Source organism: Phacochoerus africanus, chromosome 11 (genome assembly GCF_016906955.1).
Source record: "Phacochoerus africanus isolate WHEZ1 chromosome 11, ROS_Pafr_v1, whole genome shotgun sequence".
In the NCBI taxonomy this organism is placed as follows: Eukaryota; Metazoa; Chordata; class Mammalia; order Artiodactyla; family Suidae; genus Phacochoerus; species Phacochoerus africanus.
This window is the reverse complement of record NC_062554.1, coordinates 99,759,506-99,776,896: the sequence shown is the minus strand read 5'-3', so window position 1 is coordinate 99,776,896 and position 17,391 is coordinate 99,759,506.

Sequence of the window (17,391 nt, the reverse complement as noted above, 5' to 3'; positions counted from 1 at the left end):
ATCATTCCATACTTTGTCTTTTTTTTTTTTAATGGTTTCCTTTGCTGTGCAAAAGCTTATCAGTTTGATTAGGTCCCATTGGTTTATTTTTGTTTTTATTTCTGTTGCCTTGTGAGACTGACCTAAGAAAACATTTGTGTGGTTGATGTCAGAGAGTATTTTGCCTATGTTCTTTTCTAGGAATTTTATGATGTCTTGTCTTATGTTTAAGTCCTTAAGCTATTTTCAGTTTATTTTTATGCGTGGTGTGAGGGTATGTTCTAGTTTCCTTGATTTATGTGTAGCTGTCCAGTTTTCCCATATATACTTGCTCAAGAGATTGTCTTTTTCCCATTTTATGTTCTTGCCTTCTTTATTGAAGATTTATTGACTAGACGTGTTTGGGTTTATTTCTGGGTTCTCTATTCTGTTCTATCAGTCTGTATGTCTGTTTAACAAGTAATATTTACTGAGAGTCTCTTCTTAACTTTATACTTAATTTCTTGAATCTTCCAAAGACTCTATGAGGTGGTTACTCCAAGGTAGATAGTAATCTCTTTTCATAGAAGAGGCCAGGAGGCAAGAACAGTGTAGGACAGAGATTTAAACACAAGTTGTCTGGCTTTAGACTCACTGGTCTGCATGATGATGTGTGAATGCTGAAAAATGTATGCTTCAAGAAGGTGGGTCTATTAGTTTACTAGGATTTCCATAACAAAATACCACTGGGTGGCCATTCCTTTTCACATGGTTCTGGAGTCTGAAGATCCAGGATCAAGGTATAGGCAGGACTGGTTTCTGCTGAAGCCTCTCTCCATGGCTTGCAACTGACCACCTTCTCACTGTGGCCTTTTCTCTGTGTGCACACATCTTTGTGGTCTCTTCCTTTTCATGTAAAGACATAAGTCCTTTTGGATATGGCCCCATCCTCATGTTTTTATTTATACTAAAGGCCCTGTTTCCCAAAGTATTTACATCCTGAAATACATAGGATTAGGACTTCAGCATAGAATTGGGGGGGGAACATAAATCAGTCCATGACAATGGTGATTCACAGGTGGTCCAAAAGCTGATGAGAGCAGGGTCCTAGACTGAAATTCAAATCTTCAACCCTGGAATCAACACCATAAGCCCTCCTCTTTTCCAGTTGCATTAACTATTTTGTGCTTTTCTGCCCATAGACTACATTCTAAGGAAGGAAGACCCATTGCTCTGATTTGTGTACTACCCTTTGAGAACTGAAATTAGGCAGGATAAACTTTTCAGACAATTTTTTCTCTCCTGATTTTATTCAGACTTCTTCTTAGACTCAAGGTCTTAGTCAGCCAAGGCTGCCTTAATAAATACCATAGACTGTGTGGCTTAAACAACCGAAATTTATTTTCTCACAGTTCTGAAAGCTGGAAGTCTAAGATCAGAGTGCCAGCATATTGGTTTCTGGTGAGGCCTCTTTCCTGACTTATAAGTGACCACCATTTCTGTGTGTGCTCACATGAGCTCTTCTTTATGTGGAGAGAGAGAGCAAATTCTCTGTGTCTCTTCTTATTAGGATACTAATTCCATAAATGAGACCTCATCCAGCAGTAATTACCTTTCAAAGCCTATCTCCAGATATCATCACATTGGGGGATTAGGACCTCAGCCTATGAATTTTAGGTGTAGACCAACATTTAGCCCATTACAGAATCACACCTATCCCAGAAATCACATTTGCAGATTTGGAAAATGAGCAATGAGAATACCATTGTATAATCAACAGTCACAAAAAGAAAACAAGCCAAGTTCCAAATCCAGAAGATTTTTTCAACTCTACGTATGCTTATAAGTCTGAAAGAGCCAATTTCATTTCTCATTCTAAAATATTTACCTGTGTAAGAAAGAGATACTCTAAATCCAGAGATTTTCTCATTCAATTCTAGATAAGAATTTCTATAAACTGTTATGGATAATGGGAGATATAATACTTCCTATTATTTTTTAGGCTTGCAGTATCAAAGTACAATGGCACTTATATCTTTTTCAGTCCATGATCCTCAGCTGTAATGCGAGAAATAATAGTAGGTGGTATTTTATTAACCAGACCTACCTCTTGTAAAAGAGGCAGAACAAGGAAACCTATAAACTAGATTTTGAATAGCACTTATTTTTGAAATTAATATTATTTTAAGGGTAAACTTTCTTAAAAATTTCTCTGGGAAAGAAACCTGGGTAACTTGAATCCTTAAGCTTTCATTGCTCATAAAAGATACAGAACATTCATCTTTTTATTTTTGTTATGAACCTGGTATATTTTATAAAACCAATATAAGTACAAGGATGGGGAATATAACACTAAAATAACTAAAATCTTTTAGTATGCTCAAAGACTTGAATTTCAGCTCTTTTTTGGTGTTGAGCCAGTGGAGTTCAATCGAGCAGTTTGGTCATGAGGGCCCATGATTTGAACCATAAATTACTGAATATGAAATAGATTCCTCTAATAAAAAAATGACACAAAAGAACTTATTCATGAAACAGAACTAGACTCCAAAGATTTCGAGACCAAACTTGTGCTTACCAAAGGGGAAATGTTGGGGGGGGGATTAATTAGGAGGTTGGGATTAACATATACACACTAATAAATATAAAATAGATAACCAACAAGGACCTACGGTATAGCACAGGGAACACAGAACTCTGTAATAACCTATATGGGAAAAGAATCTGAAAAGGAATGGATATACGTATAACTGATTCACTTTGCTGTGCATCTGAAACTAATATAACATTATAAGTCAACTATGCTCCAATAAAAATTTTTAAAAAGTCAAAACAAACAAAAAGAAATAGATTCCTTATGTAAAATGTTACAAGTTCTACTGTTGAATAAGACTTTGAAAGTAAATTTCAATAACAAAGAGTTTAAATGAGAATAACTAGGCCCTAAAATACCAGAATATATCACCCCAAAGATCAAAATAAATTTTACACTCATGGTGCTTCCTTCCACAACCCCTTAATATCTCAATATTGTTTTTTAAAAAGGTTTACTTGCTAATATTTCTTTTTTTCTTTGGGAAAAGTCAGTTCGCTCTGACTATGTAAAAAGCCCTGCTAAGTGATCCTAGCAGGAAGTCCGTCTCTCTGTAATTATAGTTTCTTCTTTCTGTGATTGAAGGCACTTTTCAGGTGAAATTAGAAAGTTTAAAACCTAACAGAATTGTGGATTAACAATAATTTAAATGCACATTCTTCTGAGAACTCTGTGGTATATGAAGTGAGTTGATGTTCTCAACTAAGTCCCTAATGAAAAAGTAAATTCTTTAGTAAATACCAGCATTACCAATACTATATATAAGTCTTAGGATAGTACGTTAAATTTACAAACTGTGTTGTTTTATTTTCAAGCTTTAATATATTATTATAAAGTATGAAATAGAGTGTAGTTTTGTACACTGGAGTGCCATGTGCTTTTAGCTACCACTAAGTGTTGGATTATCTATATCATGTTCCCAAAGACTGCACAATTATATCCAATGAAAACTGTGTAGCCATGTAGTAGCCAGCCTCCAAGATGACCCACAGGGATCCCTGTCCTCTGGGGGTCACACCAAGTGTAGTCCACTCACAGTTTACATCAGGGTTGGTCTGTACAACTACTAGAATATGTTGGAAGTGATGATATGCAATTTCAGAGGTTTCTTCCATTATCTTTACCACCTGTTCTGATGGAAGCCAGTTGCCATGTCACAAGGACATTCAGGCAGCCCAGTAGAGAGGCCGACAAGACCAGGAGTTGAGGCATTTTATATTGTTTTCATTTCATTATTATTTCAAATATTGATATTGAAAAAAAACCTATCCTTGGAGTTCTCACTGTGGTGCAGTGTTTTAAGAACCTGACTGCAGTGGCTCAGGTCACTACAGAGGTGCGGGTTCAATCCCCAGCCTGACACAGTTGGTTCAAGGATGTGCTCTTGCTATAGCTGGGGTGTAGGTAGTAGCTGCTGCTTAGATTCAGTTCCTGGCCTGGGAACTTCCATATGCTGCAGGTGTGGCTATAAAAAACAAACAAACAAACAAACAAAAAACAATAAACTATTCTTGGTAATAGTTTGAAAATTCTTCATCTACTCATAAGTATTCTTATGGAATATTTATTGCCACTGTACATCTTTGAGAATTGCCCTCAGCACATTCAGATCAATTTGAAATATGAGAACATATCATAACCTAAATTGTACTTCCTCGCTAAATCTAACAGCCTATAACCCTAGAAATACACTAGCTTATAATTAATTTGTAAACTCTCAGTCTAAATCTCTATTATTGTGTACTTTGAACCAACGTATTCAAGTAAATGTTTATGTATTATATTCTTAATAAATTTAGACAGTAAATTTGGTCTAGTAATTCCCTAAACATCGACATTAGTTTCAATTCTTAAAATGTTATCATGAATGTGAAAAGATTATCTTTAGACTCAAATAATTTAGCATTAATCTGGTCTCAATTTTTTAACGTATTTCACCAAATCTTTTTTTGTGTTCATAGCTTAGCTATGATAACATTAGTTATTCTGTTGAACTTCATGGTGGGGATGTGAGGGTCACCATATATTTGAGTATCTGCCTAAAGAGTAAGTATCAAATGCCCACATGTCCATAGAACCTCTTAAATAAACCCCCCAAGGGGTGGGGGGGGGCTATTGTGCTACTCCTGAGGAGGACATTTCTGACCACTTGCTTCTTCCTCGTAAGGACTGTTCTTAAAATTAGCTCCCAAGAATCTTTAGCGAGGAATCTTAAGAGGAGTATTTAATATACATTTTGAAATTTAATTTTAAAAGCCTCAAAGTTCTAGTACTTTGCTGTTTATCACTCTTCATTAGTTGGCCTCTGGGGCACTTAAATAAAACAAGCATAGGATTATCCCCAGGTTAAAATGGTACAGTAACAGATTACCCTCAAGCAGCTATGAACTTGCAGAGGGGACTAATAAAACAGGGTCAGAATTCCCATTGTGGCTCAACAGGTTAAGAATCCAACATAATGTCTGTGAGGTTGCAGGCTCAATCCCTGGCCTAGCTCTGTGGGTTAAGGATCCAGTGTTGCGTCAAGCTGCAGTGTAGATCAAGATAAGGCTCAGATCTGGTGTTGATGTGGCTGTGGCATAAGCTAGCAGCTGCAGCTCCGATTAGACCTTTAGCCTGGGAACTTCCATATGCTGAGGATGCAGACCTTAAAAATAAAATAAACAAACAGGGTCAAGCAGATTAGGAGAAATTTCCTAATTCATTTAGTTAACAAAGATGTAGAAGAAAAAGTATTAAGTGCATAAAAGTTTAAAAGTATTATATTTCTATTTTTACTAACCTTGGGACTAATATTGTTAGTACCAAGGTTACTACCAAACTTTTGGGGAAGTTTTAGGTTTATAGAAAAATTGAGCAGAAATTATAGAGTTGCCATATTAACCACCTTCAACACAATATTATGTTTTTAATATAATATATACATAGAGTCGCCTGTACTATTAAAACCTCTTATTAGTTGGTACATTTGCTACAACTGATGGTCCAATGTTTATACATTAGTAATAATTAAAGTCCATAGTTTACATTAGGGTTCACTCCTGTGTATTAAGTTTTGTCTTGTATTGTGATCTGTGGGTTTGGAATAATGTATAGTGACATGTATCCATCATGGTAGTATATAGAGTATTTTCACTGACCTAAAAATCCTCTGTGATCTACCCATTCATCTCTCCTCACACCCCAGCTCCTGCAGCCAGTGAACTTTTTCTTGTCTCCATAGTTTTACTTGTTGCAGGACCTCATAAAGTTTTAATTATATAGTATGTTGCCTTTTCAGACTGACATTTTTCACTTAGTAATATATACTTGAGCTTCTTTTATGTCTTTTTCTTTCTTGATAGCTCATTTCTTTTTATCACTGAATAATATTCCACTGACTGGATGTGCCCACAGTTTGTTTATCCATTCACCCATTAAAGTACATCTGTTTGATTCCAAGTTTGGGTAATTATGAATAAAGCTGCTATAAATATTAGTGTGCAAGACTTTGTGTGAACTTAAGTTTTTGACTCCTTTGGGTAAATACCAAGGTGCATGATTTTTGGATTGTACGGTAAGAGTATGTTTAGTTTTGTAAGAAACCTCCACGTTGTTTTCCAAAGTGGCTATACCATTTTGCATTCCCATCAGCAATGAATGAGAGTTTCTGTAGTCACATTCTTGCCAGTATCTCATTGGTCGAATTTATAGTTCTCTGATGACATATGATGTTGAGCATCTTTTCACAAGCTGTATCTTCCTTGATGTAACATCTGTTCAGACACTTTGCCCATTTTTAAATTTAGTTATTTTCTTTGTTAAGAGTTCTTTGTATATTTTGGATAACAGTCTTTATCAGACATGTTTTGCAAAGACTTCCTCTTCGCCTGTGACTTGTAGAACTCATTTCTAAAATATTATGTTTTTAATTTTTATCTTTTTACTTTCTATAGAAATGTAAAATATATATTTCTATGAGTTATAAATTATTGAGTTTATAAAACTAAAGATAATAACAAGTTTCATCAAATGAGTTAATTATCAAAATCACAGGGCCTGGCATATAGCAAGTATTACATAAATGTTAATTATCTTTTGTGTTGCTTCCATTTTAATGTGGTAATGTTTAGATTGTGTCTTTATATAAGCAAACCTTTTCTCATAATATAATTCTCGTTAGGCTAACACAAATAATAAAATTGATAAACTATTGTGACATAAAGTACTTCCATTATGATGAAATTAATTTAAAAGAATACTAGGAAAACATCTAAATGTGACATTTTGCTTTCAGACTTTACAAAGAAGCTCATCTAATAATCGCTGATCTAACATAAATAATGTTTCACTTAAATTTAATTGAGTAGTTAGGTTCTTTTGTAGTTTCATAAAGATGGAGCAAGGTTTACACTGTACTGACAAGCAAAAGTGTTTATGAACATCAAATCAATATATGGTTTAGAAAAAACCTGTTTCACATATTTCATTAGTAAATTGTCCACAAAGGATTTTATTTACTTTTTATAAAAGCACTTTTGCCTTGAAAAAAAATCAATATTTTGTCATCTAAATGCTTATCTTCTAGTTCCCAATGACCTCAATTTATTACTAAGTGTTCCTTTTAATACAGATGTTGAATAAGAAAACACCAAGAAATAAGCTTCTTTCAGCTATAGCTCCATGGTTTGGAAGGGGACCAGTGAGATCAATTTCTCCTAAGTACTGTGAGGACCCGACCCCCTTAGCAAAAATGCTGATATTCCATCTTTGTTTGAAATACTGTAGTATATTTCTCTATGTTATGATGTAGTACTTTCCAACTTCTTGTGAAATAGAGCTATAAGGCACTGAAAATATATGCCAAGGCAGGTTTTGGAAAGACATGCCATATGAAGAAATTTGGACATTATCGTAAATGAAAGTAAGATCCAGCAAGTGTTTTTCAGTGGGTAAGCACCATCTTCACTCCTTGGTTTAAAAGACTATCTTGAACATCAACTTATGGAATGTGCTAGAAGATGTCCAGAATGAAGACTGAGAAACCAGTTAAAGTAATGCTCCAATAATCTAGCCAAAGGCATTGCTGCTTCAACTTCCAAGGCAGGAGTAGTAGACCATGAGAAGACGACAGACCAAAGTGGTATAAAGTATGTGGCATTTGCTAAATTTAGCAACTGGGTAACTGTGAAGGAATAAGAAGAGAGGAAATAAAATTAAAGATGGTTCTGAAAGTTCTAATGTGAGCCCATGAGTAACCAAAGTTGTCATTAGCTATATTGATAATAAAACTAATACAAATAATACAAGAAGTATAGGTTTGAAGGTAACACATTTTAAGTCCTAAAAATGTTGCAATATATTTGAAATATAAACCATTAGTTATTTTCCCTTTATATTTTATAAAGTTTGTGTAAAAAGTATACATAAGAACTTTAGAATTTTTCTGTTACACTCAGTAGGAATTTTTGACTTAAGTTGAGCCTAATGAAAAGGTCAGTTAGTGGACAAATGGATAAAATAAAATGGTAGAAACTCTCTGCTTTCTTGAAGGTATTTTTACTAATTTTTCATGAGCAAATAACATTCTTAAATCTAAGAATTTAAGGCTTAAAGTCAACTCTTTTCTCACTGGACCTAATGTGAATGAAGCATAGCCTTTCCACTTAGTCCCAGTCCTGTTCAATGCATTAGATGGACCCAATGCTTATTTCCTAGGAACCAAATTTAAACATCCTTTATTACTTTGTCAAGTTCTCATGTTAGAGATGGCAAAAAAGTTTATACAGACTATACATATAATTTCTAAAAATCAAGTATTCCTTTTTTAACATGTTGCCTCAAAGTGTCCTTCCCAACTGCCGTATAGTAGTGTTTCATAACCGTAGTATGCTTAAGAACCACCTAAGGCACTTGAACAAATACATATTCCTGGGTTCTACTCAGAGTCTGATTCAATAAATCACACACGGATTCCAGGAATCTATTTTCAATAAGTGCCTAAAGATTTCCATTGTATGAGTTTCTGTACAACAGGGAGCAAGGCCCTTAAGAATTACTTTAGAGTTTTAAACCATCTCTGTTAGTTTTCTGTTTTGATGTTGGAACTTAGTGAATGTCCCCATATATTTTTGTTTGACCTTCAATCTTGTGACTATTTTCATTGTCTTTTAAGACATCGTTCTATGACTTTTGACTGGTTCTTACTGTACAAACTAAAGCCAAGATACTTGAGGCCTGAAGCAGTCTACTGCACTGCTGTTTTGCTGCCTGAGCGTTTCTCCAAGGTAGCAATCACTCTCACCTCTTGTGAACAGTATATCAAATTGTATAAAATAATCATGAAGAATTGGAGATATTGCAGTTATTATTTTGCTCTGATGTTGCTTTAAAACTTAGTATTTGCCTGAAAAGTTTTTTTTCAGTAAATGGAAAAAGGTGAATACATTTGTTTTCAGATATAATAATGATTTATTTAGGATGTAAACAACAGGAAAGCCTACCCACTCACATCCTTCTGTATGAGTTAAGATCCATTGTAAAGAAGCAATTTACAGAAGCATTCACAAAAACCTTCCTGGTTACCATAATGGGTTCTTTTCAGAAATCTTTTCTGTGCTTTCATCATCCTTCCTAGCATATATCTCCTCAAGAAATGCATGCTGCTAAAATGTAAAAGATGTAAACTTACCACATAATCATTTGAGGCCTTAAACTCAAACACATTCCCTAGCTCTGTGATTCTCTGCATATTCTCACAACAGGTGCTGCTTTGCTCTGACTCATGAGACTGGCAGTTAGAAGTCTCAGCTGATAAATACCAACACCTTCCTCTGTCATTAGCAGTGGCTGCTGGAATAAAGGCACATCTGGCATGTTCCTTTACTGATTAAACAGATAATTCCAAAGACCTGTCACCCAGCCCATGAGCATAAAAACCTGAGCCTACACCTTTTTTTTTTTTTTTTAAAACTCATGTATTGCAGATGCAATACAGTTGAATTCATTCTATAGGTGAATTTGTTAAAATGGAGGTAAGATTAAATCATTACAAACATTTTATATTCAACAAGAAGAAATTAAAACAAATTTGAAAGGCGTTTAATCACTAAGAAAAATTCTAGACAATATAACTGCTTTAACAATTTAAGATTTGATGACAATATCAACAACAAATCAGTAAATTTTGCATGTTCTTATGTTAAATTAAAACTTTAAAATGTGTGGACAAATTTCTAATTTATAAGACTATCAGATAAGAAATGAGAAGCTAGAGAATTCTCTATTGTACTTTAGTTACTAAATAGATGATTGTTATTAAGGTAGAATGTAAATATATTCTAAAGAGAATTCACGGTTTTCTGGAATATTAAAAATCATTTTCAGGTCTAATAGGATGTTAAAGGAAATTCTTTATCTTGAGACTTTTATTTTTCTTACTTGTAAATTAAAATTGCTAGTAGATTTAACAATTTGGAAACATAATGAAATGCAGTGTTAAGCAATATGATTCATTCAAGAAAAAAATATTCAAACCTTAATTCCAGTGGGATGGCATTTGAGCTGTCTGTTACAGTCCAGGAAATGAATCAGAGATCTATTTTCAATAAAGCATTGCAGTTGGGACATATTCAGGACTTTGGAAAGGAAATAAAAAAAAAATATTTTGCCACTCCTGTAAAAACATATACCTCTGCCCTTGAAAAATCTCTGTGAATTCTGCTTATCACTCCTTGTAAGAAATAAATGGAATTGGGAAAGAAACAGAAATGAAGGATGATGAAGAAAAAGTGTTAACAGAGACACATGGATTCAATATTTAACACAAACGTTGTGTTTTCCTACAAGCAATGAGTGAAAGGTGAAATTATTTGGAGTAAATCATGAAGGAAACTAATTCCATTTTTATTACTATCTATTATTGGACTATGAGAGAGCTCAGTGACTAAGTAAATTTGAGAAATTCTGAAATAAACAGGTTTCTATATTGGAGAGCTTCTCAATACTATTAATATGCTAAAATATATTTTAAATCTAATGTAGCATCTCTTGTATGTAGTCATTTTCAAACTTGATTACAAAAAGTACTCTTTTCTCAGATATCCTTTATAGACACATTATGATAATGTGTTAATAATTATGATGATTAACAGAGATTTAAGTAAATGTCCCATGAAGTATATCACACTTTGGGGTAGTACTCCTTACTTGCTCATTAAAGGAGCAAGGAAGATAAAGGAACTCTTTACCTTCCTTCATCAAAATAAACTTAGGAACTGAATGAGTTTACAAATGTCTACCTATGTAAAAAAGTTTTAACTGTAGGGACTATGCTTTATAGCTGATAGATCTGGAGAATGTATTCACTTTGCATAACTTTACATCAATTGAACAACCATTCTCCATTACCTCCCCTCCCCCAAACCCTGGTACACACCATCCTATGTTCCACTTTTATGAATTTGACTCTCTTTAATATCTCATATAAGTGGAATAATGCATTATTTGTGACTGGTTTACTTCACTGAGCATAATGTCTTCTGGTCTCATACACATTGTAATGGCAGAATTTCCTTATTTTTCAGGGATAAATAATATTCCTGTGTGTGTGTGTGTGTGTGTGTGTGTGTGTGTGTGTGTGTGTGTGTGTGTACACAAATATCACATTCTTTATCCCTTCTTCTCTTGATGGACCCTTAGGTTGTTTCCATGTCTTGGCAATTGTTAATAGTGCTACAATGAATATGAGGGTGCAGATATCTCTTCAAGACAGCTGGATAGTGATTTTTTAAATATGTTTATGGGATTGCTAAATCACCTGATTTATTTTTTATTTTGATGAAGCTCCATGCTTGTTTTCATAGTGGCTGCACCATTTTACATTCCTTCTGACAGTGCACAGTGATTCTAATTTCTTCACATCTATGTTAACTGTTCTTAGCACAATAAAAAAATTGCTCAGAACCTATCTCGAAAAGAAAATTCTGTTAAATACATAAGTCATGCCCTAAAATAAAACAACATATCTTAATTATTTAGGAGATGAGAGAAAGGTAAATTAGAGCTCCAAATTTTGTTTACTGTCTATATCCTTCACTTTTTTTTTCTATCATTCTATACCAATCAAAAGCAAACCCAAAATAAATGCATATATGCATTCATAATTTTTAAACTTTTGATTTAGGAGATCTCAATCTCAAGGAACTGGTATGATAAAAGCCTGTGTACCCATCACCAGCTTTTATGGTGATCATAAAATCACTATAAATCTTGTCAGTAGTTCCATTTAAAGGAAAAAGTCCATCTAAAAAATATTCTTAAAAACTTCCTGGAAGCTCTGTAGTTGCACATTTATATAGTAAATGTCCTGCAATCCTCAGAGTATGTTGACAAATAATGTTTAACAGATTATAGAACCTTAAAGTTTTAAAAGTTACAATAGTGTGCAGCTTTTCCCAACATAATGAAATATAATTTCTATTCTTCTGCTGTTAGAGAAACCAACTACTTAGTATAACTCCTCTGTGCTCTGTCTTAAAAGTGTGAGGATCACATATAATAAAGCTTTTTATTTTGGAATAGTATTTTCATTAAAACTCTTCCTAGATTTTGGTGTATCATATATAATATCTGTAAGCAATCTTCTGCAATATTGATTTTTACATAGATCTTAAAATCCTTAGTTTACTGTGAAAAATTATCTTTAAACTTATTAATTAAAATAAATCTTTAGTCTGACAAAATATTTTTAAGGTATGTCACATATTATCATGAAGAATGACATTTGAACACTTCGTATAGGAGGTATTGAAATTTTTAATGAGTATTATTTATTAGCCTGCAAAATCTGCTGATGAAACGTATTCCTATGATTCCTATGGTAACCAAAACACCTAATTAGCTTTGACTTGAGATGCATGCTACTATATTATCCTCTCCAGAAGATGAATTTCATAGCATTAATTTTCTAGTCTGTATATCCATAAAATATGACTTGGGAACTATCTGTATAGCTGTTAACTTGAAGTAGTTAGTTCCAGAGTTCCCATCATGGCCCAGTAGAAAGGAATCTGCCTAGTATCCATGAGAATGCAGGTTGATCCCTGGTCTTGCTCAGTGGATTAAGGATCCTGTGTTGCTGTGAGCCATGCTGTAGGTCACAGTTGTGGCTCAGATCCCGTGTTGCTCTAGCTGTGCGCAGGCCAGCGGCTATAGCTCCAATTTGACCCCTAGCTTGGGAGACTCTGTGTGCCTCAACTGTGGCCCCAAAAAGGCAAATAAATAAATGAATAAGAAAGATAGTTACTTCCTTTATCCTTATCAGTGATTATATATTTCAGCACATCCTATGGAAACTAGTGATATTCAGCTACAAGATTTAGGGGTTTGTGTTTTATGTTCATAAAAAAAGCCCATGGAAATAATTGACAAAATAATAATTTAGAAATGTAGAAACAGCTATGAAATAGTAATAATAGCTCAAATTTTTAAGGACCTACTTATCTCAACAAATGTAGTCAGTTAGGCATTCCTAATATACTCCCTCTTAGACTCAAGAAATTGAAGATAATATTAGGTGATATACATAAAGTGACAAATAGTAAGAAACAAACTAAAATACTATCTGATGTTGAACTCAAGCCCTTAAATTGCTCATTATATGCTTCGGCTGTTAATAGTCCTTTTATTAATCAGGATGGGCTACAACACCCACATTTCAACTGAACAGAATTAATATTTGTCATGCACACTTGTGGTTGGCTGAGGCAGGGGAGAATCCTGTTCTGAGTATGACTATTCAGGGATCCAGAATTCTTCCACACAAGTCACCATCATCTTCAACATGAGGCTCTCCAAGTTGCCAATGGAAGGGGAAGGATGGAGAATCTCCTGGGGGACTTTTTATTGCCAGGCCTAAAACTTACATACATAATTTCTCACCCACATAGCATTTGCCAGTGCTTAGCCACATGTTCCTAACTTAAGGGGCTTAAGAATATAGTTTAGCTGTGTGGAATGGATGAATAAATTGACAAAATCTGACAGGGTCAGCCTTTTAAAAGAGGGAAATTCTGACATTTATGACAACATAAATGAACCTGGAGGAATTATGCTAGGTGAAATAAGGCAGGAACAGAAAGACAAACACTGCATGATCTCACTTAATATGTGAAATCTCAGAGAGTCAAACTCATTGAAGAGAGTGGAGATTGGAGAGAAGGTGAAGTGGGGATATTTGGGTCAAAGGTATAGAGTTTCATTTATGCAAGATGAATAATTTCTGAAGATCTAATGTACAGGAATGTGACTCTAGTTACCAGTGCTGTATTGCATAATTGAAATTTACTAAGTGGGTAAATCTTGTGTTGTCACCACACCAGAAGGAAAAAAAAGGTAACTGTGTGAGATGATACTTTAATTAACTTGATCGTGGTGACTATTTTTCAGTATATTTATACATATATATCAAAACATCAAGTTGTACATCTTAAATATAATTTTTATTTGTCAATTATGCTTAATTAAGATTGGGGAAAAGCAAATGTTATACATTTGTATTTTAAATATCCAAAAGCTATTTTAAACTTTTCAGGTATTTACAAACCAACACTGATTACCTGAAAACTAGATGATGTTTTAATTGAAATAAGCCTAGTTTTATATCCAAGTTGATGAAGTCCTATCATTGTTATTTACTGCAGTTTTTCCTATTCACAAGTAAATTAGTTGATTTGCAGTATGCAAAGTATACTACTGTACTGCTTCCTTACTTCTCACTGTCCCTTTTTTCTATAGGGAAATGCATACATAAATCGGACAAAAATGTTAAAGTATGATCTGGCATTAAAAAAACATCCTGGAGGAGTTCCTGTGTGGTGCAGCAGAAATGAATCTGACTAGTATCCATGAGGATGTGGGTTCCATCCCTGGCCTCGCTCAGTGGGTTAAGGATCCGGCATTGTGTGAGCTGTGTGTAGGTCACAGGTACAGCTCAGATCCTGCGTTGCTGTGGCTGTGGTGTAGGCTGGCAGCTATAGCTCTGATTCTATCCCTAGCCTCAGAATTTCCCTGAGGGTGTGGCCCAAAAAAGCCAAAAAAAAAAAAAAAAAAAATCCTGGAGACGGAAGGTTATGGAAGGACCAAAATAATTCAGAACAAAATTTAAAATGAAAATCACAGGTCCCATAAGTCTGTGGGAAGGAAGGAAAAAAATCAGAGATCTTTTGCATTTCAGCAGGTTTCATTGTACTGAGTCCAGTGAATCAAAGTTAATTGTATATAATACATTGTTTTATATTATACGTTGAAACTCAATTGTCATAAGGAGCAGGAAGAACTAAGTTCCTCTGACTCCTCTGCCAACCCAAAAGCTCTCTGGTTTGATCAGTTCTGTAGCACTGGACATCTGTTCATTAAGTACTGCTGCATGATCAGATGTTCTCATCACTCATCCTTTATGTTCATGTCATCTCATGTAATCATACTCAATATTAATTTACAAAGAGCAATTTTTCAAAATTTTAGCTGTGTATCTGTAACTATACTGTAATGTGTAAGAAAACAGAATCAGTCTTTGTTTTAGAAGAGCTCCTAATAAAACAAGTGTATTTCTACCTGCTCATAGGAAATTTAATCTTAATATGAACTCTGAATCATGAAAACCACATGATCATGCGGCATTTTTCTCCAAAAATACAAATATATTTTTCACATGTAAATATATAATTCAAGTTTAAAATCTAAGTATTGTCAACTGTTTCTATCAAAAGATTTTCAAAGCACACATTTTAAAAAGTTAACTACAGGTCTGTATTGGCTACTTATGTTCCTTTCCTCATTAGCCTTTAGGTTCTTGGTCAATTCCCAGTCTGACAGCAACAGCATAGATCCGCTCTTATCTATAGGGATGGAGGTTGATGGTGCATGTACTTGCCGCCTGTGATTTAACACCTGTTCCCTGTGGCAACTAGGCAGAGTAGTGTAATAAGATTTCAGGGCTACTGTCCTTATTCTTTTCCTAGAATTATCAAGAATACTTGATATTGGAGTTCCCACAGTGGTGCACTGGGTTAAGAATCTGACTGCAGCAGCTTGGGTCCCTATGGAGGCTCAGATTTGATCCCCGGCCCAGTACAGTGGGTTAAAGAATTTGATCCCCAGCCCAGTACAGTGGGTTAAAGGATTCAGTGTTGCCGCAGCTGCAGTGTGGGTCGCAGCCATGGCTGGCATTCAGTCCCTAGCCTGGCAACTTCCATATGTAGCAAGTAAAGCCATAATATAAAAAGAATATTTGACATCAAGGGAATGGGTAGGGGAGGTAAATTAGGGATTTGGGATTAACATATATATGCTACTGTATATAAAATATATAAACAATGAGGACCTGTTGTATAGCACAGGGAACTATATTCAATATCTTTCTGCTGTATAGCACAAGGAACTATGTCTAGTCATTTGTGATGGAACATGATGGTAGATAATGTGAGAAAAAGAACGTACATATATATGTGTGACTGGGTCACTTTGCTGTACAGCAGAAATTGACAGAACATTGTGAATCCAACTATAATAGAAAAAATAAAAATCTTACAAAAAATATCTTTTAATAATCTATTATGGAAATTAATCTAAAAGAAGATTTTATATATATATATATCACTTTGATGTATACTTGAAACTGGTACAACATTGTAAAATAACACTACTTCAATTTTTAAAAATGGAAATGGTGTAAAATTAAAAAATAATAATTCAGAGGTATTTCAATGCTAGAAAGGCATGATTTAAATCAAATATGCTTTAACTATAAATAAACTAAAAAAAAGAAAAAAATATTCTTTAAAAAAAATGATTAGACCTTAACTATCCTTTACCCAAAAGGCTGGTCCAGATGGATAATTTTACTTCAGACTATAAGAGCTCTGGCCAGCCACACATGGTAGAGTAGACTTTTGGATAATTCATTTAAACTGGCTATAATACAGCTACATAGATGGAGAGTGACAGAGGTTGGGAAGTAAGGCACACTGCTGTGAACCAGAAATCCCTGTTCAACCAGAACCATCTCTCAAAAACTCTTTAGTCTTCAAACATGGAAATGGAAAACTCTTTTTAAGAGCTTAGTTATAATACTCTCACTTGCTCCTAAAGTACAGGTTTATTTTACATTTATTTCAAAAATTATATTTTTGTACATTTATTTTGTCCATCTATAATTTGCTTTTAATATGTTATGTAAGTGTTCAACTCTTATTTTCTCCCAGATGAGTGGTAGGCAGTTGCGCCAGCATAACGTATTCAATAGAATATTCTTTCCCACTCAATTGAAATACCGATTTTATATATACTAAATTTCTGTAAATATCATGAGGTTTTTCTACTTCATTGAAAAATTTGTCCACTTCTATCACATTACCACATTGTTTAATTACATTATCTTTGAAATGCCTTAATACCTAGTAAAACGAGGTCCCTCATCTTAAAAAAAAAAAGCACAGTGGACCACACTCATGTGAGTCTGAAAGCCAAACAAGTTTATAGTTACATTACCCAAAGTCAGGAAAATATAAAGCTTTTCTTGGCTGGTGCTGACTAGCTTGAATGTTTCAAAAGGCAATATGGCATATAAAATGTAAAAAATAAGTTCTGCGGATTAGGAGGCTGTGGGATAATTTTTAAAATATCTGTTAAGTGTAAACAGGAAAAGGGTTAAATGGAAGAGCAGGTTTTCATTGTTGATGAGTCTGGTTTCTTTTATAAAGAATTTGGCGAATGTACCTAATCACACAAATGGCCTCCAAAGTGCCTGTCTTTAAATCATTCAGAGACTATACAGTTAATTATTTGTAAGAAATATATAT